The sequence below is a fragment of the Elephas maximus genome, chromosome 24 (genome assembly GCF_024166365.1).
Source record: "Elephas maximus indicus isolate mEleMax1 chromosome 24, mEleMax1 primary haplotype, whole genome shotgun sequence".
Lineage (NCBI taxonomy): Eukaryota > Metazoa > Chordata > Mammalia > Proboscidea > Elephantidae > Elephas > Elephas maximus.
The window spans coordinates 6253551-6274444 of NC_064842.1; the positions used below are offsets into that span (position 1 = coordinate 6253551).

At 42.0% G+C, this 20894-nt stretch overlaps 1 protein-coding gene across 4 annotated transcripts in view; it reads right to left on the reverse strand.

Moving 5' to 3' along the window:
- Positions 1-20894, reverse strand: part of ESRRG (estrogen related receptor gamma) — a 724179-nt gene that overhangs the window by 695100 nt on the left and 8185 nt on the right. The gene's annotated exons all lie outside the window — the stretch shown is intronic.

A 20894-nucleotide genomic window follows, 5' to 3' on the forward strand; every position in this document is an offset into this window, starting at 1 on the left:
ATTTCATAGGCCTTCAGACTAAGAAGAACCATTTTCAAGGAACTGACCATCAAGAGTCCCCATCCACACCTGAACCTGATTTTGATGACAAAATTATAAATTTAAACCAATGTGACAACGGAAAGAGATGTTTGATGCTTCAGGAAGTAATGAGAGTGTTTCTCACATGAGAAGAATATAAATAACTTATGATCATAAGGTAAACTGTGGTTGGTCAAAGATGTCTTCAAATCCTTTGCTACTCCTCCCATTAAGAATTTGCGTTGGGGAAAAGTGGGACCCTTAACATTATTTATAGATAAGACTTGCCACACAGATTTGGAATCTTTCTTTGTATTGTATCACAAAAAATAAAAACTATTAAATTTTGAAAGTTTCCTGCTAGTTCAATATATGAAAGCGTATATGAGTATTAAGTAAAAGAAAATAATCAAGACTAAAAAATCTCCACTGAGTGAAAAGCAAACCCTGTTCTGGGTCTTGAAGGAGTCAGGTGGTCCCATGAACTTTCTGCAGTATGCTATCCCCTTCACAGCTCTGACCTGGTAGCAGCAAGTACTGCCAGCCTGTCAGTCAGCGAGATCTTTCACTCTTGCTGCACAGAAACCTGGTCAAGTTTGAAAAAAAATTAGTTTCCCAGACCGAGATATCTAAGTACAGGCATATTCTTACTTTCGGCCAAAACAAGGTTAGACTTTCTGAACAAATGTGAGATGCTCTTCCATTTCACAATATGATGCGTCGTAAGTTAATGTGCATTACTAACGTTTCAGAATTTAATCTGAGTACAATTCACTGGAACCAAATTAAATTTATCTACAACTTTTCAAGAACATTGCTCTTCCATAAAATGAGGTACACCTGTCACTTGTGTCTGCAGATCTGAAAGGTTTTATAGTTAAGTGTGTCTTCTCCTCTAGAGTGATGCGTTGCATGTGACAAAGTGGGCAGTCACTCTCTGCGGCTGAGTGAACGGGGTCTCTGTGTGTCACTATAAAAACTTCCTTCAGCTTTAAGGGAAAATATGACCAGATGTTTACTCATACCTGTGCAAAATTCTCCACTTTGAGAAAAGGGAGCTTAGAGGGCAGTGTTCTAAGTGCTTGTTTTTTCAGTCTTCCTTACCAGGCTGAATAACTTGAGGGAAATACATTTATCTTTCTTCTTTGGAACTTCAGAGCATAGCACAGTGCATGCCACAGTGCATGGCACTCTATAAATGTCAGTTGAAATGAAACAGGTCTCATCAGTACGTGTTCCAGAACACCCCTCCCTATCTGCCCCCGCCCACCTGGCTTTAGAATGATTGACAGTCATATTCTGCAAACTCTGACCTTCAGGGAACTACACGGTCAGGAACATCACCCTCCCCACAACTTCGCTGTTGCATCCCCTATACTCGTCCTCTTCTTCACTGTGTTCCAGCTTCACTGTCCTCCTTGCTCAAACATGCCAGACATGCTCCTTCTTCAGTGCCTAGGCACTTCCCCCAGACTTCCCCTAGACTTCCCTCAGACTTCCTGCAGACTTTCCCCAGGCGTCCCCCAGACATCCCCCAGGTGTCCCCCAGACATCCCCCAGCCTTCCCCCAGACATCCCCCAGATGTCCCCCAGATGTCCCCCAGACTTCCCCCAGACATCCCCCAGGATTCCCCAGACTTCCCCCAGACTTTCCCTAGACATCTCCCAGACTTCCTCTAGACGTCCCCCAGACTTCCCCCAGACATCCCTCAGACTTCCCCCAGACTTCCCTTAGACACACCACAGACTTCCTCCAGACCTCCTCTAGATGTCTCCCAGACTTCCTCCAGACATCCCCCAGACTTCCCCCAAATGTCCCCTAGACTTCCCCCAAATGTCCCCTAGACTTCTCCCAGTCTTTCCCCAGGCTTCCCCTAGACTTCCCCCAGACTTCACCCAGGCATTCCCAGACTTCCCCCAGACTTCTCCCAGACTGCCTGAAACATTCTTCTCCCAGACTTCTGTAAGGTTAGCTTCCTCACTTTCTTCAGGTCTACACTCAAAAGTCACTTTCTCAGAAGTCCTTACCTGTCTACCGGATCTCAATTTCACCCTCCAAAACACTTCCTGACCTCTTTGCTCCCTTTCTCTTTTCTTTGTAGAACTTATATTCTATCTTTCTACCCACTCACACTGTTCACTGTCTCTCCACTAAAATATAAGCTCCACTAACCCAGGGACTTTTGTCTGTTTTGTTCACTATCCATCACCCAGAACATTGCCTGATACTTGATAGTTGCTCAATATAAATTTAGCAAATAAATGAATGAATACATTTACAGGAGCCTGACTTATAATCCATGTAGTGGAATAGTTCCGAGGATATTTCTCAATGGTAATTTTTGGCATAAGTGAATGTAAAGGGCAAAGAACACTGAATGAAAAAAAGATTTATTAGTGTGTGCTTTTTTCTTCCCAGGTCCTGATCTCATACTCAGCCAGTTAAAATGTCTGGATTCTACGTAGGTATTATACATAAAATAGATTAAGATATGCACTTTTCCATTTTATGGATATAAATATCTTAATTATCTTGAGAGAAATGTATAAAGCCATCACCATGGATAACAATGATTGCTGGCAGGTCCTAACTCTAGTTGTCATCTCATTGGCAAGTTCCCAAATACAGTATCAGCATAATGATTTGCTCCTAATTCAAACCACACTAATAACAACCCATGATTCGCCTGATATATCTAAGGAAGTAAGCTCCTGTCTTACCTACTGGACTTACTAATCATGTCTTATCAAAAAGCAGAATGTTTTTACTCTAATAATGCGTACTTGAAATATTGTACAGTAATAAGTAGAACTAATATCACATTTCACAAACTTATGGGGAAAGAAGTTAACCATGATCCCTCAGTATTTTAAACCCCACACTGTCAGAATATTACTATTTAACTCTAACTTTGACACTTTTGGTTAAAATCATGACATCATTACTGAAGGACAGGAAATAACAAGGGTTAGTCATCATGTTAACGAGAACCTGACAATTAAAATAACTTTCTAAAATACAGAGACAGCAAGGGCATAGTCATGGCTCTGCCTTCCTCCCCACCTCAGTGCTTCTTGCTCTCCTCTTTCAATCTCTTCCCCACTGGTGTCTCGGCTGACTCTTCCTCTTCCTACATGAGCCCCCCTGGGTTGGCTATAGGTATGGAGTTGACAAGAATCTTTCGTATGATGTGGTTGTGGATAAGCCACAAAATGTGGAATCTTAAGAATTAGAAGTCGTCCCTGGAGGGTGCAAATAGTTAACACGCTCAGCTGCTAACCAAAAGGTTGGAGCTTTGAGCCCACCCAGAGGTGCCTCGGAAAAAATGCCTGGTAATCTACTTCTGAAAAATCAGCCACTGAAAACCCTATGGAGCAGAGTTCTATGCTGACACACATGGGGTCACCATGAGTCAGAATCAACTGGACAGCAGTGGGTGGTGGTGGCGGAAGAATTAGACAAGCAGTAACTAAATAATCCTGGGCAAAGCTGTTAACCTCAGTGAGCCTCAGGGTTCTGAACTGTCAAACTGGGATTTAAAGAATGCTTAACTTATATGCTTTGTATAAACCAAAAATGCCATATTGAAATAGTTATTAATACAAATGACAACATACAGAGGGAAATATGGCATAGAGCTTAAAAACACTGGCTTTGGAATCAGTCATAACTGGATTCTGGTAGTATATTCCTTGGGAACCTTGAAAAGCCACATCACCTCTCTGCGCCATAGTTTGGGTATGTGTAAGATGGGATAACAATACTTCACGCAGCTTTGAGACGATTAAATGAGATAAAATAAAACTCCCGTGACATAGCAAGCACTCAATAAATAGCTGATACTGTAATTAAGAATTAATTAAAAATTGACACCTTTGAATTGTGGTGTTGATGAAGAATATTGAATGTATCGTGAACTGCCAAAAGAACTAACAAGTCTGTCTTGGAAGAAGTACAACCAGTGTGCTCCTAAGGATGGTGAGACTGCATCTCACATACTTTGGACATGTTACCTGGAGGGATCACTCCCTGGAGAAGGACATCATGCTTGGTAAAGTAGAGGCTCAACAAAAAAGAGGAAGACCCTCAACAAGATGGATTGGCACACTAGCTCCAACAAGGACTCAAGCATAGCAACAATTGTGAGGATGGTGCAGGACTGGGCAGTGTTTTGTTCTGTTTTATGTAGGGTTGCTGTGAGTCAGAACCGACTCGATGGCACCTAACAACAACAACATTTATAATTATTAATAAACCCACTTCCGAGTCCAGCCTGGTGGATTTTCCTTGGCTTTCTCTTCATCAAACTAAATGGTCTTGAGGTCCTTAACCTTTACTAAATGGACACCTATATCCTCAGCTCCTCTGGAATAGTTTTTGGTACTCTTGATACTTATAGTGAGTATTTATAGAAGACAGTCTCTAAAATAATTTAGTTTAAAAGGTCAAGCAGATGATGTGTCTTTAATGCCTCACCAAAAAGTTCAAAATTCTTTACATTTCATCAAAAGTTGCACTGACCTTGCTTTCACAAATTTATCTCTGTCTCTATAAAGCCCACAGCTTCAGCATTCCCTTAATGAAATAATAATAGCTAGTCATTATTTTTTTTTTTTAGTCATTATTTAGTGCTTGCTATGTGCCAGAACCTGTTCTAAGCATTTTACCAATATTTACAATTTTAATCCTCTCAACAACCCAATATAGTAAGCTGACTGCATCCCACATGTGGGGAAACTGAGAAACAAAGAGTTACATAGCTAGTCCAAGGCTCTCCATGGCTGTCAAGACAATTCTAACTCATAACCATCCTGCAGGGCAGGGTAGAACCGCCCAGTAGGTTTTCTAAGGCTGCTATCTTTACAGAAAAGGACAGCCACATCTTCCTCCTGCACAGCACCTGGTGGGTTCGAACTGCCAACCTTTCAGTTAGCAGCCAAGGACTTTAACCATTGCACCGCCAGGGCTCCTTTGAGCCCAAGGTTACACCACTAGTAAATGGTTAAGTAAACAAATCCAAGCAGCCTAATGCTAGACCGTGAGCTCTTAACCACCATGCTTAACTTCTTAATGCAAACACTGGCAGTTGTAGAACCTACATGCCTATTGGCTGTACTCGCTGAAGTTACTGGAAAATCACCAGGTCTACACTCTGCACTGTGTAGACCTGGTCTCAGAGTCAGTAGCTGTACCTATCTAGTCACGCTTCGGTAGAAGTCACTGCCAGTCATTAAAATCAGTATGACTGGGCCATCACTCACATGATACCCAATTCTGACTCTTGTAATCAAGATCTCTGAGAGCAGACTCTGGGTTTATTCATGCTAATCACTGTCCCTTCTACCCACGTTCGATAGGGATCATCCAATCTTCCAAAGGAAGAGAAGGAATCGCAGAAAAATGCGTGCAAATGGGCAAAAATACACAGTTTGACCTCAGCTATCTGCATATTTCATGTGAGAGCAAGATAGGTGTGGGGTCTTAAAAATATATTTCTAGTGAAACAAACAAAACACCCAAAGCCATTGAGTTAATTCCAACTCATAGTGACCCTATAAGAGAGTAGAACTGCCCCATAGGCTTTCCAAAACTGTAAATCTTTACAGAAGCAGACTGCCACATCTTTCTCCCACGGAGCAGCTGGTGGGTTCGAACCACCAACCTTTTGGTTAGTAGCCAAGTACCTAATCACTGTACTCACCAGGGTTCAGATAAAACAATAAGGGATGACTTATTCAATTTCAGGATTAGCGTAGAAAAAATTCTCATTCCAGTCTGTGTTAACGGAACTAAAACAGCACCATTCGTTACCGTGTACAAACGGAGTGCAAACAAGCTTTTTCACAAGCCGGTTTGAAGGGGCTCACATCCCAAACATTCACAGGACATTTACAGGCTTAGCTGTTGCTCCGCCTTAGACAGAGGCGGCGTATATGGTTAGGACTAAATACAACTGACTTAAAATACTATTCTGTCACCCTGACACCAAGAAACAGTGATAGTCCTTCAGCATCAATCCCTCCAGACACCTCCCGTAAAATGGCTCAGAAATGGACCACGTATATGTCCGAATCCCTCTCTGCCTCTGCCTCAGTGACTGAGTCTTAACCTCCAAAACACAATGAGAAGAAAGAGCGCCAAAAAAGCAAAAGGCCTGGGTACATTTCTTTAGTATCTGCCAACCTTCTTCCTGTGCATACATTCTAACTGCATTTGGTCTTGCTGCATAAAGGCCTAGCTAGTTTTTGGAATGTGATCTCTGTATTTTTCTTGTTGCTTGGCTGGCTTTGATTTACTTAGGAGTGAATGTCTCTTGAGTAAACATTATATGATTTAAAACAAAATAACAGAAGCATTATTTGAAACAAAGGTTGGATTTGAAAGTAAATGTAAACTTAAGGTTTAATTACATTTTGTGTCACAATGTAACTTCCCAGCCAGGGATTTAAAACACTCTACAATTGAGCCAGGCCAAACTTGCCTTTCCAGTTTTGTTTTGTTTTTTTCCTATTGCTCATGTTAGAGAAATTGTCTGGGCTTTAGTGTCAGGTCATTTATTCACTAACATTTACTGTGAAAATGTATGTGCAAGGTATACTAATAGGAGATAGAGATACAAAAATGAATACAATTAACAATCATAATAAGTAAATGTTGCTCCATCCCTTTGAGGAGCTCACAGGCCAATAAAGAGAAACAAACACATGAGTAATTATAACACAGCATGTGTGATATAAGTATGCCATATACAGTGAGATAAATTTGCCTGAGTGTTTAAAAGCAAAGATGTCACTTTGAGGACTAAGGTGTGCCTGACCCAGGCCATGTTATTTTCAATCGCCTCATATGCATGTGAAAGCTGGATAAACCTGGGAGACCAAAGAAGAATTGATGCCTTTGAGTTATGGTGTTGGCAAACAATATTAAATATACCATGGGTTTCCAGAAGAATGAACAAATCTGTCTTGGAAGAAGTACAGCCAGAATGCTCCTTAGAAGCAAGGATGGCGAGACTTTGTCTCATGTACTTTGGACATGTTATTAGGAGGGACCAGTCCCTGGAGAAGGACATCATGCTTGGTAAAGTAGAGGGTCAGAGAAAAAAAGGGAGGCCCTAAACCAGAAGGATTGATGCAGTGACTGCAACAACGGGCTGAAGCATAGCAACAATTGTTAGGATGGTGCAGGAATAGGGTCGCTATGAGTCAAAACCAACTCGAGGGCACCTAACAACAACATTGCCTGAATATCTCCAAGGCACCTCTTTCAAACTCTCTCCAAGCTAGTTTTCTTCCAGTGTTACCTATCTCTATGGCTAGCTGCATCATCCATCTAGAAACACAAGATCATTCCTGACATCTCCCTCTCCCTCATCTATTATAAACCCAAAACCAAACCCATTGTGTTGAGTTAATTCTGACTCATGGTGACCCCATGTGTTATAGAGTAGAGTTGCTCCACAGGGTTTTCTTAGAAAAGAGCCATGGTGGTGCAGTGGCTGAGTGCTTGGCTGCTAACCAAAAAGTCAGTGGTTCCAACCCACCGGCCACTTTGAGGGAAAAAGATATGGCAGTCTGCTTCTATAAAGATGATAGCCTAGGAATCCCTGTGGGGCACTTCTGCTCTGTCACATAGGTTCACTATAAGTCAGAATTGACTGGATGGCACGTGACAACATTCCTTCCACCTACAATTCACTTTGTTTATCTGGTTAATTCACCTTCCACATTTCAGCTCAAACATCACTTTGGTGAAAATCTCCCCTGTCTTCCCTTTCAAGGTCAAACTCCCCTATTACAAGCCTTTTTCCCTTCTACATAGCAGTTATTATAGTTGCAATTGTAGGTTTGTTCACGGGAGTATTTGATTAATGTCTGCCTCTGCCATCAGACTGTAAGCTCCACAAGGGCAGAGGCCACATCCATTTCTGCACACCATGCCCAGTGCTTACCACAGTGTGTCAAAGGGACAGAGATTCAATAAAATTTGTGGAATACATGAAATGTAACAAGAAAAGGATGATGAGCTTTGCCTGGGGGAGGGCTGGGAGAACGTCATAGAAGAGGTGATGCCTGTGTTGTGTCTTGAAGGATACATAATCATTCATCAGGCAGAAGGAACACATGAGCAGAGACACAAAGAAAGGATACAGCCTGACACAGCTAAGTATAACCGAAGCTGTGGCTGCAATCTGTTTTGGAGAGAGGGATAGTAACTTGTCAGAAATGAGGCTGGAGAGATACAGGGACTAAACCACAGAGGACCTTTTGTGCTCTGCAAAGCAATTTGGACTTTTGCCATGGGAAATCACCGAAGGCTTATAAAAAGGGAGTAAAATGATCATCAGATTTGCATTTTAGAAAAATCACTCTCATGGTAGTGTGAAGGATGTCCTTGGTAGGTTGATACTGGAGACACAGTGATCAGTTAGGAGGCCATCCCAAAAGTCTAAGTGAGAGATTATGGAGGCATGAACCAAGGCAGCAGCGGGGATTAAGTGGAGCAGGCAGAGTCAAACGATACTGAAGAGGTGCAAATGATTGGCAATGGGGAGAAAAGTAAAAGAAAAAGTCAAAGGAGATCTAATGGGGGCATTTGAGAGGGTGGTGTGGCCATTAACGAAGCTATGGATACAAGATGAGCAGTCAGTTTGGTGGCAGGTTGAGTGTGGTTCTACACCCACTGAAGTTGAATGTCTGAGAGTTTTAGCTCCAGAATGATGGTTGTCCTCAAAACCCCTTTTCCTCCTCTTTCATATAATATGGTTTCAGCTGAGCACATATCCACTTACGAGAACCCACACTGTCCAGCCTCCCCTGAAGCAAGGCATGGCCATGTGACCAACTTCTTGACAATGGGATGTGAGCAGAAGTGTACAACCTTAGCGTCATTTGCTTAAAAGGAAAGAGCTTGCTCTGGATTTCTTCTCAGACAGCAAGGAGCTGGGTTAGCTTTAACCACGCAAACGTGAAAACACCTCAGGGAATGGTAGAAAAATAGTATGGAAAAAACTTATGTCTCCAAATGGTCAACGAACCCGGCAGGCCAGACTAATCATTCCACTCATTGGGCCACCTATTCTGTGACAAAAAAATAAACTTTACCTATTTAATCCATTGCCTTCTGGAGTCTCATTTTTAAAGGAGCTTAGTTTATTACCTAAATAATATATACTTTCAAATAGAGATATCTAGTAGGCAACCATAGTCCTGGGTCTGGACCTCCAAAAAGAGGTCTGGAATGATGATGGAGAATTGACACCAATTAGCATATAGATGGAAACCCTGGTGGTGTAATGGCCTAAAGCTACAGCTGCTAGTCAAAAGGTCGGCAGTTCAAATCCACCATATGGGCAGTTCTACTCTGCCCTAAAGGGTGGCTATGAGTCCAAATTGACTCGATGGCAACAAGTTTGGTTTTTTTGGTTTTTCAGCATATAGATAGCAATAGTTGAAATTACGGGAATAAAATAAAAAGAGCTCTCTGAAGACAGATCTGACTGTATATTCTGGCCCTACCTACCCCTTATTAGTTACGTGATTTTGAATAAGGTACATCGATGCACCTGTATTATATCAGCTGTAAAAACACCTGTAGAAATTAAGGTGACTCTAGCTTCTGCAACAAGTGAACCTCCTAATCTCAGTGTATTAACAGAATGAAGATATCTCTTCTCACTCATGCGAAGTCCAGTTGCATATTCAGCAGGACCCAGGCGCCGTCATCCCGAGCCTTCCCCTTCCCCCAGTGCTTTGAAACCCTTTATGTAGCGCCATTTCCATTCCACATTCCATGGTGGCACAGCAAACGTGCTTCTTAAACACTTTAACCTGGAAGTGCCATACACTTTTCTCAGTTGAGAACTACCACTTGGCCCCAACTAGACACAAAGGACCCTGGGAAATATTATAGCTTCTTGGCAGTCACTTCTCAGCCAAAATGCTGTATATACGATGGAGATAATGCATGAGCTCCTGGAGGAGAGCTGCCTCAAAATAATCCCCCCTGCTTGCTGCAGGTATGAACAGTGGAAAGGCATGGATAATAAAGCTAATGGTGTATCACGCCTACGGGGCCCTCAATAATGTGAGTTTCTGCCTTCTTCCCTGTTTGCTCCCCCTTGCTCCATCCTAACAGACTTTTCAAATAGGCCTTATAATTTCCCGTTTCTGTGTCTTTATTCACACTCTTGATTTTATACACCAATCTCCAAGTGCATTTCTTTTCTTTTCTACTACACCAATTCCATCCGTACCCTTCTTGAGGGGCCAATCTCATGGAGTGAACTTTTTCTAATTCTTCTTGACCAGATTTAACTCCTTTGATCTACTATCAAGGTGCGTATAAACTTTTCATTTAGCACATATGAGAGCTCGGGTTTGTATTATCACAGCATGTGGACTCATTACCCTTCCTGACCACCTCCTAGCCTAAGGTGTAAGGTCCCTGAAGGCAGCAACCACGTTTAAGTCCTCTTCATTCACAGTCATCAGAAGACCAGACTGAATTTAGACTTTCAGCTTCAGACAACACACAGAGATTTGAGGCCGCCTCACAAAGAATGAAAGGTGAGTCATTTATCCAGGCAACTCAGGAAAATGAAAAAATAATGCAATTTGTTTCAAGTGCATACATATTCAGGTATGTAGGACAATTAGAATACTACCTATGTTTCTTTATTTCAGTTTGTATAACTATAAGGAAGCATCTGTTGTAAGAGCTGCTTACGAAAAAAATCATATCCTTGATGAACAATAAAACAACATATCTTTAAATATTATGATACCTAAGAAAAACAAACAATTCTGAAGAGGCTTCTTTAACAACTCTCCACATGCGTGAAATGCGGTGGTGATGTGGCATCTCTCCCTGTAATCTGATAAATGTCAACAACTCAACTATTTCAATCCATCCATCAGGTGAATATACCACTCTGAGTTTCCTGAGCAGTTGCCAACTCTGTTCTATTTGGATATAGGTACTGCCAGAAGAGAAGGAGGGGGAGGAAGGAGAAGAAGAGGAGGAGGAGAAGCAAAAGGAAAAAATTGAGAGCAATTGGGCTTAGGCAGCACACTGAAAATAGCTAAATTTTCCTGTTTCCAACAACTCTCCAGATAACATAGACACTGCACAGACTGGAGGTAGTTTTTCAGCCAAAAACCGCATTTTACACACCCAGCCCTTGGCAACCTTCTGAGTAGGGAGACTGGCATGTGATCTCCATTAGTGCTGTTCTTCCCGTGTGAAACATTCCAAGGTACCTCCAGAACCCAAAGACAACCCTGAAACAGCTCTTCTGCCATATCCATTCCCCAGCTGGACAGAGAGAGTAGACCACAGACATATCCAGGAATCCACTCATGCTCAAATTCACACCCAATCAGGCTCCAAGGGCAGCCGAAGGCTGGTCTGTGTCCCTGGGAATTAGTTCTTTGACTAAACCTCTCCATTACTTACCTCAGCACTTACTAGGACATCAGAACAATACTACTCTGGAGGCTGGGGCATGCAGTGGAATTCATTTTTATAATACACTCCATTTCTACACCAGTGCCAAGGGTATTGGGCCTATCAGGGCTTATAGGGTTTCACTAAAATATGTGACCCAAAAGGTGTTTTGTGGAGCACTAGACTTAGGAGCTGCTCTTTATAGGCAAGGGTGGTGTGGAAAGTTAATTTGGGAAAGTAGCACACAGCATAATCCTCTCAGATATTCACAGCAAATATTTGTACATAAAAGGCTCTGAAAAGTCGTGCAGTGAAGGAACTTGTGGAGCTCATTATTTTCCACATTTATGTGCCTATAAGTAAGTTTTGGGGGCAAACGTCTACTAACATCTTTCTTCAACAGACTGTGGGTTCCATGAGGCCAGGGACCATGCTGTTTTGTTCACCTCCAAGCTTTCCATAGTACTTGACACTTTAATAAATATTTGACAAAATTAATGAATATCTCCTAGAAGTAGGATCCCACAGAACATGCGTTGTAAAACTAGGTGATAAAAAAGCACACCTTCACACCAAAGTAGATATTCAGCAGCCAACAGACACATGAGGAAATACTCACATTCACTAGCCATTAGAGAAATGCAAATCAAAACCACAATGAGATACCATCTCACCCTGGGATTATTGGCACGAAACAATAAAATGGAAAATAACAAATGTTGGCGAGGCCGCGGGGAGATTGGAACTCTGCTGCTCGTGGGAATGCAAAATGATACAACCATTTTGGAAAACGATATGGCGCTTCCTTAGAAAGCTAGAAATAGAAATACCACGTGATCCAGCAATTGTACTCATAGGAATATATCCTAAAGAAATAAGAGTCGTCACAAGAATAGACATACGCACACCCATGTTCACTGCAGCACTGTGCACAACAGCAAAAAAATGGAAACAACCTAGATGCCCATCAACAGATGAATGGATAAACAAACTGCGGTACATACACACAATGGAGTTCTATGCAATGATAAAGAAAAGAACCCATCAATCTGTGAAGCATCACACAACTTGGATAAACTTGGAGGGCATTATGCTGAGTGAAATAAGTCAATCACAAAAGGACAAATACTGTATGAGGCCACTACTATAAAACCTCATGTAAAGGTTTACACACAAAAAGAAACGATCTTTGATGGTTAAGAGGGAGGCGAGGAATGGGGATGGAACAATATTAAATAGGCAATAGATAAGTGGTAACTTTGGTAAAGGATAAGATATTACACAATACTGGCAAAGCCAGCACAACTTGTACAAGGCAAGGTCATGGAAGTTCCAAGACACATCTAAACTCCCTGAGGGACTGAATTGCTGGGCTGAGTGCTGTAGGGACCATGGTCTCAGGGAACAACTAGCTCAACTGGCATAACATAGTTTATAAAGAAAATGTTCTACATTCTACTTCGGTGAGTAGCTTCTGAAGTCTTAAAAGCCTGTAAGCAACCATCTAGGATACTTCACTGATCCCACCCCTTCTGGAGCAAGAAGAATGAAGAAAACCAAAAACACAAGGGAAAGATTAGTCCAAAGGACTAATGGACCACATCTACCACAGACTTCATCAGACTGAGCCCAGTACAACGAGATGGTGCCCGGCTACCACTGACTGTTCTGACAGGGATCACATTAGAGGGTCCCAGACAGAGCAGAGAAAAATGCAGAACAAAATTCTAACTCAAAAAGAAAGACCAGCTAGGAGCCCTAATACATGGCATAAACAGTATACAAAACATTACTAACAATGCACAAACACCAGAAAAGAAACTAGATAAGTAGGAGCTCCTAAAAATTAAACACCTAAGCTCAACCAAAGACTTCACCAAAACACTAAAAAGGTTACCTACAGACTGGGAAAAAGGTTTTAGCTATGACATTTCTGATCAGTGTCTGATCTCTGAAATCTGCATGATACTGAAAAAAACTCAACAACCAAAAGACAAATAACCCAGTTAAAAAATGGGCAAAGGGTATGAACAGGCACTTTATTAAAGGAGACATTCAGGTAGCTAACAGATACATGAGGAAATGCTCATGATCATTAGCCATTAGAGAAATGCAAATCAAAACAACAATGAGATTCTATCTCACTCCAACGAGGCTGGCATTAATCCAAAAAACACAAAATAATAAATGTTGGAGAGACTGGTACTCTTATACGCTGCTGGTGGGAATGTAAAATGGTACAACCGCTTTGGAAATCGATTTGGCACTCCCTTAAAAAGCTAGAAATAGAACTACCATACAATCCAGCAATTCCACTCCTTGGAATATATCCTAGGGAAATAAGAGCCTTTACACGAACAGATATATGCACACCCATCTTCAATGCAGCACTGTTTATAATAGCAAAAAGATGGAAGCAACCAAGGTGCCCATCAACAGATGAATGGATAAATAAATTATCGTATATTCACACAATGGAATACTACACATCAGTAAAGAAGAGTGATGCATCTGTGAACCATTTCATAACCTGGAGGAATCTGGAAGGCATTATGCTGAGTAAAATTAGTCAGTTGCAAAAGGACAACTATTAATTGAAATCACTATTATAAGAACTGGAGAAATAGTTTAAACAGAGAAGAAAATATTCTTTGATATTTACGAAAGGGGGGAGGGAGGGAGGGAGGGAGGGTGGAAGGGGATATTCACTAATTAGATAGCAGATATGAACTACTTTAGGTGAAGAGAAAGACAACACACAATACAGGGGAGGTCAGCACAACTGGACTAAACCAAAAGCAAAGAAGTTTTCTGAATAAACTGAATGCTTCAAAGGCTAGTTAGCAGGGGCAGGGGTTTGGGGACCATGGTTTCAGGGGACATCTAAGTCAATTGGCATAATAAAGTCTATTAAGAAAACATTCCACATCTCATTTGGAGAGTTGCGTCTGGAGTCTTAAACGCTAGCAAGTGGGCATATAAGATGCATCAATTGGTCTCAACCCACCTGGATCAAAGGAGAATGAAGAACACCAAGGACACAAGGTAGTTACGAGCCCAAGAGACAGAAAAGGCCACATAAACCAAAGACTACATCAGCCTGAGACCAGAAGAACTAGATGGTCTCTGGCTACAACCGAGGACTGTTCTGACAGGGAACAGAACAGAGAACCTCTGAGGGAGCAGGAGAGCAGTGGGCTGCAGACCTCAAATTCTCGTAAAAAGGCCAGACTTAATGGTCTGACTGAGACTAGAAGGGCCTTGGTGGTCATGGCCTTCAGACCTTCTGTTGGCCCAGGACAGGAATCATTCCCAAAAGCCAACTCTTCAGACAGGGATTGGACTGGACAGTAGGTTGGAGAGGGATGCTGGTGAGGAGTGAGCTTCTTGGATCAGGTGGACACTTGAGGCTATGTTGGCAACTCCTGTCTGGAGGGGAGATGAGAAGGTAGAGGGGGTTGAAGCTGGTGAAAGGGACACGAAAAGAGAGAGTGGAGGGAGGGACTGGGCTGTCTCGTTAGGGGGAGAGAAATTGGGAGTATGAAGCAAGGTGTATCTAAGTTTTTGTGTGAGAGATTGACTTGATTTGTAAACTTTCACTTAAAGCACAAAAAAAAAAAAAAATTTTGGAAGACAGCTACCTGGCAATCCAACTTGCAGAGATCCATTTCAAACAAATGTGATCCAACAGAATGTGGGAGTCATTGAACAATATCATTAAAATCATACGCAAGTAAAATTATGAGGAAGAAAGTTAGAAAACAATTGCAGCACTACATCGACAGGGAACTGCCACAAATTCAAGCTGGATTCAGAAGATTTGGAATAAGGGATATCATTGCTGATGCCAGATGGATCTTGGTTGAAAGGAGAAAAGAGCGGAAAGTTGTTTATGTGTGTTCTATTGACTGTACAAAGGCATTTGACTGTGTGTATCATAACAAATTATGGATAACATTGAGAAGAATGAGAATTCCAGAAGTCTTAGCTGTGCTCAAGAGGAACCTGTACACAGATCAAGAGGCAGCTGGGCCGTGAAAATAAGGGTAACTGTGAATCGTAATCCACTCAACGGCAACCGGTTTGTTTTTTTTTTTGGTTTGGGTGGTTTGTATCCTTTGACCAAACTTATTCAATCCGTACGTTGGGCAAATAATCCTAGAAGCTAGACTATATGAAGAAGAACGTGGCATCAAGATTGGAGAAGATTCATAAAGAACCTGCAACATGAGATGACATGACACAACCTTGCTTGCAGAAAGCCAAGAGGCCTTGATGCCTTCAGTATGGATTACATCTCAACATAAAGACAACAGAAATCCTCACAACTGGACCAATAAGCAACATCACGATAAATGGAGAAAATATTGAAGCTGTCAAGGATTTCATTTTACTTGGATCCACAATCAACACCCATGTAAGCAACATTCAAGAAATGAAACAACTTATTCCATTGTGCAAATCTGATGCTAATACGTTAAAAAAAAAAAAAAGCAAAGATGTCACTTTAAGCACTTTAAGGACTCCTGACCCAAGCCACGGTATTTTCAATGGCCTCATATTCATGTGAAAGCTGAACAACGAATAAGGAAGATAGAAGAAGAATTGATGCCTTTGATTTATGATGTTGATGAAGAACATTGAACATACCATGGATGGCCAGAAGAATGAACAAATCTGTCATAGAAGAACTACAGCCAGAATGCTTATTAGAATTAAGGATGGCGAGACTTAATCTCATGTCTTTGTACATGTCCTCAGGAGGGACCAGTCCCTGGAGAAGGGTCAGCGAAAAAGAGGAAGGCCCTCAACAAGATCGATTGACACAGTGGCCACAACAATGAGCTCAAACATAGCAAGGGTTGTGGGGATTTTGGGGGACCAGGCAGTGTCCCCTTCTTTTGTATGTAGGGTCACTATGAGTTGGAACTGGATGGGATGGCATGTAACAACAGCCAGAACTGTAGTAATCTAATAAATTAATTACTACATCAAAAAAAAAAAAAAAGCTAGAAATAGAACTACCATATGATCCAGCAATCCCACTCCTTGGAATATATCCTAGAGAAATAAGAGCCTTTACACAAACAGATATATGCACACCCATCTTCACTGCAGCACTGTTTATAATAGCAAAAAGATGGAAGCAACCAAGGTGCCCATCAACAGATGAATGGATAAATAAATTATGGTATATTCACACAATGGAATACTACACATCAATAAAGAAGAGTGATGCATCTGTGAACCATTTCATAACCTGGAGGAATCTGGAAGGCATTATGCTGAGTAAAATTAGTCAGTTGCAAAAGGACAACTATTATATGAAATCACTATTATAAGAACTGGAGAAATAGTTTAAACAGAGAAGAAAATATTCTTTGATGTTTATGAAAGGGGGGAGGGAGGGAGGGTGAGAGGGGGCATTCACTAATTAGATAGTAGATAAGAACTGCTTTAGGTGAAGGGAAGACAACACACAATACAGGGGAGGTCAGCACAACGGGACTAAACCAAAAGTAAAGAAGTTTCCTGAATAAACTGAACGCTTCAAAGGCCAGTGTAGCAGGGGTGGGGGTTTGGGGACCATGGTTTCAGGGGACATCTAAGTCAATTGGCATAATAAAATCTATTAAGAAAACATTCTGCATCTCACTTTGGAGAGTGGTGCCTGGGGTCTCAAATGCTAACAAGTGGCCATCTAAAAAAACAAACAAAAAAAAAAAGATGCATCAATTGCATGCAGACCTCAAATTCTAGTAAAAAGACCAGACTTAATGGTCTGACTGAGACTAGAAGGACCCCAGAGGTCATGGTCCCCAAACCTTCTGTCAGCCCAAAACAGGAACCATTCCCAAAACCAACTCTTCAGACAGGGATTGGACTGGACTGTGGGATGGAAAATGATACTGGTGAAGAGTGACCTTCTTGGATCAAGTAGACACATGAGACTATGCGGGCAGCTCCTGTCTGGATGGGAGATGAGAGGGCAGAGGGGGTAAGAAGCTGGCTGAATGGGCACGAAAATACAGAGTGGGAAAAAGGAGTGTGCTGTCTTATTATTAAGGGAGAGCAACTAGGAGTGTACAGCAAGATGTACATAAATTTTTGTATGAGAGACTGGCTTGATTTGTAAACTTTCACTTAAAGCACAATAAAAATTTAAAAATGTACACGTCCCTCCTGAGGACATGTACAAAGACATGAGATTAAGTCTCGCCATCCTTAATTCTAATAAGCATTCTGGCTGTAGTTCTACGACAGATTTGTTCGTTCTTCTGGCCATCCGTGGTATGTTCAAAGTTCTGAAAGAGACTAGAGAAACCCTAAGACTATGGCCGCTGGCCACCCTTTCAGCTCAGTAAGGAAGTCACTCCTGAAGTTCACCCTTCAGCCAAAGATTGGACAGGCCCGTAAAATAAAATGAGACTGAAGGGGCACACCAGCCCAGGGGCAGGGACCAGAAGGCAAGAGGGGGTAGGAATGCTGGTAAAAGAGAACTCAAGGTTGAGAAGGGAGTGTTGACATGTTGCGGGGCTGTTAACCAGTATCATAAAACAATATGTGTACTAACTCTTTAATGAGAAACTAGTTTGTTCTGTAAACTTTCATCTAAAGTAAAATTTAAAAAATTTTCACTATTATAAATAATGCGGCAATGAACATTTTTTTACATGACTCTTCATAGACATGGAAGAGATTCACTAGGAAATATAGTTAGAAGTAGAATTTCTGGATTGTGGAGCGTGTACCTCCTTGGGGGAAAAAAAAAAAAAAAAAAACACTTTCATGGAATACTTCAGAAGATGGCAACTTGCCCAAATTGAAAGATCACTTCGAATCTCTTATTTAAATCCCAACATGTGAGGTAACTATTAAGAGTGCCTGCGAAGTGTGGAATCACCTTGCGGGAAGTCACTTGGCCTTTTTCTCAGTTCTTTCTAGCTGCACTAACACCTGAGGCTGATGAATGGGGGCTCACTAGATCAAAAGGGACCACCTGGGGGAAATTCTTGTTAATCATGTGTTGTTATTGATAATTAGCCATTGTCCAAAAATTAGAACACCTTAGAATGAATACATGTAATGGTATAATATAGTTGGCACATTATCCTGACATATTTAATTCTTTCTTCGTTCAGAAGACTCTTCTGAAGCCTGCAGAACTCAGGGTAATTGCTACCAACACTGCCCACTTGCACTGCACGAACACAGGTATGAGTCGCGTAAGGTCCACTGGGGCAATTCCAACCACATTTTTTTTTATAAGTCCGTGTCCCCTAAGGTTATGAGTTCAGGAAGCCCGATCAGAGAAAGGGACACAGCAGATGTACTTTATAAAGTACTGTAGATTCTATCTGTCTCTCATTAGCTCTTCCGTCCGCGTCAGCCCTGGCCCCAGGCCTAGGGTGGCAGGGGAAGGGGGCCCCTGGCACTCATCTGTGGCTGCCTGTCCCAGAACACTCGCCTGGGCAGGGACTAAGCAAACACTACAGGAGCCACCAAGGGGGATGCCCATGAGGTCGCTGCCCCACCGATCCAGGGCATTCTTCATATTACACTCGGCCAAGGCTGCCGCTCCTCCTGGGGGCTGTGGCGGTGGTGGGAGGAAAGGTGATGCGGGAGGAGTTGGAGGCGGTGAAAGGGGGGCCAACAGGGCTGGAAGAGTATAAAGCCCACCGGGGAGGGGCAGGGAAGACAAGCAGGGAGGAAGGAAGGGGAGGGGGCCAGCAGCGAACCCGAAGGCAGCTGGCTGGACCACAAGTGGGCACTGCATATGGGCCGCAACCCCACAGGACTGGAGGAGGCGGAGTCAGAGTTTTCTCGAAGCCCCTCTGCACAGAGGTGGCGGCACAGGTCCTGGCCCACCTGGTGATGGTCATGCAAACCTCTCTCCTGTATAAAATAGGGTGTTCACACAACGTCCAAATCACATAACGTCCTGTGTCCTGTTTCACAGGACCTATCCTGGCTGTTAAGTGAAGCATATCTGTACTTAGAAACCCTTAGAGATTGTATTGAAAGTTTCCCAACTTTGTGTCACGTTCTGAAGCCTGCCTATTGCAATAGATCAGATATTGGTTATTTTTTACCTTTTGTGCATAAGAAAACAAATCCTATGACTATAAAACCACTGCCTAAAAGACATAATGAAGAATTTCCAAGTAGTGAGATTTTTATTTCCTATGTATTAATTTATATTCATTTATTTTTGTGTTGGTTTTTCACACCCTTCTGATTTTAAACTCTTCAATTTTAAGTCCTCAAGCATGGTTCAAGCACTCAGTGGGCACCCAACAAATCCTGCTGGCTCATTGATCCAAAGTTAATGACAGCAGAAAAGAACTTTGCAGAACTAAATCCATGCCTTAATGTTCATTTTCTATGTTTATTATTTGCCTTCCTGATTGGTGTTTTTGCTGTGAACTATTTCCCTTGCCTGCATCTGTGTTAGCAGTAACAAACGTGATTGCTTACAGGGCCTATGTAGGTAAACAAGAGGATGAATCAAGCCTAATTTGGTGACTCCATCAAAAGATGGCAGTGAGGGCTCAGTTCCAGTTGACTGCTGCCATGAGCAAGTGCAAGAATGCAGCTCCAGGATTTCCAGAACCTCCACAAAGTAGGCACTCAGTACTTGCTGAATGAATCAATACAGAGACCAGATTTTTGTTTGAAATCTCCGGATTTTTAGACATAAGCAGCATAATACAGTAGGTCAGAATATGGACTCTGGAGCCAGACTGCCTGGGTTCAAAATTTAACTTATAAGCTATGTCACCTTGGACAAGCTATATTATAACCCCGTGCCTCTGTTTTCTCAATTGTAACATGGGGAAAAAAACACTATTACCTACTGTGATGGAATGAATTATGTCCCCCAAAGAAAATGTGTATGTCAGTTTGGCTGGGCCATGATTCCCGGTATTGTGAGTTTCCTATATGTTGTTAATGAGAGAGGATGGGCAGCAGTTGTGTTAGTGAAAGTGAGGCAGGACTCAATCTACCAGATTGGATTGTGTCTTGAGGCTATCTCTTTTGAGATATAAAAGAGAGAAGCTAGCATAGAGACAGAAGGACCTCATGCCACCAAGAAAGCAGTGCCAGGAGCAAAGCACATCCTTTGGGCCTGGCGGCCCTGCGCAGAGAAGCTCCTCGTCCAGGGCACAGTTTATGAGAAGGACCTTCTCCAGAGCCAGAAAGCCTTCCCCTGGAGCTAACGTCCTGAATTGGACTTTTAGCCTACTTTACTGTGAAGAAATAAATTTCTGTTTGTTAAAGCCGTCCACTTGTGGTATTTCTGTTACAGCAGCACTAGATAACCAAGATACTTACCTAGTAGGGTTGTTTGAGAATTTAATTTTTTAATATTGAAAAAATCTAAGGGCAACATCTGGTATATTGTGTTACATAAATTAAAAAA